Consider the following 2361-nt stretch of genomic DNA (forward strand, 5'->3'; position numbering starts at 1 on the left):
ACTCCCCGGGACCGGGGGCAGACCCCCCCCGGGACGGGGGCATCCACCCGGGACAGGGGGCAGACACTCCCCGGGACCGGGGGCAGACACTCCCCGGGAAGGGGCATCCACCCGGGACCGGGGGCAGACACTCCCCGGGACAGGGGGCAGACACTCCCCGGGACAGGGGCATCCACCCGGGACCGGGGGCAGACACTCCCCCGGACCGGGGGCAGACACTCCCCGGGACAGGGGGCAGACACTCCCCGGGAAGGGGCATTATCCCCGAGCGGGAGCATTAACTGCCAGGGGCGGGACATTAACCCTCGGAAGAGGGCATTAACTCCTAGGTGGGGGGCATTAACCCTGGGCAGGGGGCAGTATACCCCGGACAGGGGCAGTAACCCCCAGGCAGGGGGCAGTAATCCCAGGGCAGGGGTTGCAACTCCGAGGAAAGGGGCATTATCCCCAAGTGGGGTCATTAACCCTAGGATGGGGGGAATTAACTCCCAGTTGGGTGTCATTAACCCCCGAGCAGGGGCATTAACTCTGAGCAGGGGCATTATCCCAGAGGTACCACCGCCAGGCAGGCCATGGAGCACAAACAGGGCGTTGCCTATTTTGGGGTGGTGGGGGGTATTAAATGCCGCTGTTCAGGGGTTAGACTCCCTACCTGAGTTATTTTTAATTTCTTAACGGATATTAGGCTTAGCGTTTATTACCCATCCCTAGTGGCTGTTGAGAAAGTGGTATTGAGTTGCCTTGTTGAATTGCTGCTGTGTATTTGTCGATGGTGTAACGTTGCCCCTACTGGGCACTTAATGGCAGACTGAGTGGATGTGGTGCCAAATAAGCGGGCTTTTAAATAAAATCATTTATGGAATATTTGGCATCACTGGCTAGCCCAGCATTTATTGCACACCCCTAAATGAGTTAATTGAATAGTCGAGAGTAACCACATTGCTGTGGGTCTGGAGTCACATGTAGGCCAGACCAGGTAAGGATGGCTTTCCTAAATGACATTAGTGAACCAGATGAGTTTTTCCTGACAATTGACAATGATTTAATTTGTTATCATGAGATAATTAACTCCAAAGTTTTATTAAATTTCAGCATTTGGCATGGTGGGATTCAGACCCAGGTCCTCCAGAACATTACATGGGTTTCTGGACAAGAGGGAGGTGAGGCTGCTTTGTCCTGGATGGTGAAAGTGAGGACTGCAGATGCTGGAGATCAGAGCTGAAAATGTGTTGCTGGAAAAGAGCAGCAGGTCAGCCAGCATCCAAGGAGCAGGAAAATCAACATTTCGGGCATAAGCCGAAGAAGGGCTTATGCCCGAAATGTCGATTCTCCTGCTCCTTGGATGCTGCCTGACCTGCTGCGCTTTTCCAGCAACACATTTCCAGCTTTGTCCTGGTGTCGAGTTTCTTGGGTTTTGTTGGAGCTACCCCCTATCCAGGCAAGTGGGCAGTATTCCATGACACTCCTGATTTGTACCTTGTAGATTGTAGACAGGATTTGAAAACCTTTTCATTTTTGTCTAAGGCTGACATTCAAACTGAACCTCAATAGCAGGTCATTGTTGAATAAATGCCACTTGATAGCACTGTTGACCATTTTCTCAGTCACTTTTTGATGATTGAGAGTAGACTGATGGGATAGTAGCAGCTTTGACAAAGGGTCAGTTAGACTTGAAACATCAGCTCTTTTCTCTCCTTCCAGATGCTGCAGACCTGCTGAGATTTTCCAGCATTTTTCTCTCTCTGATGGGATAGTAATTGGTCAGGTTCGATTTATCATGGACTTTTTTGGACAGGACTTGCCTGGACAATTTCCTACACGAAGGATAAGATATTTATGGAGCTTTCACCTATTTATTAGAACACCACCATTTTCAACTGGATGTGGCAGAATTACAGAGTTAAGATCTGATGCATTGTTTATGGGATCGCTTAGCTCTTGTCTATCACTTGTTGCTTATGCTGTTTGGCATTTCAAATAGTCCTGGTTGGTGGCTTCACTAGGTTGACACCTCATCTTCAGATATGCCTGCTGTTGGCTGTCCATTGAGCCAGGGTTGATCCCCTGGTTTGATGGTAATGATTGAGTGGGGAAATGCTGGGCCATGAGGTTACAGATTGTTCTGCTGCTGCTGATGGTCCACAGTGCCTCATGGATGCCCAGTCTGGATTTGCTAGATCTGTTCATAGTCTGTTCCATTTAACATTGTGATAGTGCCATACAACACAATGTAAGGTATTCGCAATGTGAAAACAGGACTTTTACTCCACAACATTCAGTTTTTAATGAATGCTTGTGAGGTAACAGTTTAGCAGTAGACACTACGTAACTTTCCAAAACTCCATATGTCTCACGTTCTGC

Source organism: Chiloscyllium plagiosum, chromosome 35 (assembly GCF_004010195.1).
Source record: "Chiloscyllium plagiosum isolate BGI_BamShark_2017 chromosome 35, ASM401019v2, whole genome shotgun sequence".
In the NCBI taxonomy this organism is placed as follows: domain Eukaryota; kingdom Metazoa; phylum Chordata; class Chondrichthyes; order Orectolobiformes; family Hemiscylliidae; genus Chiloscyllium; species Chiloscyllium plagiosum.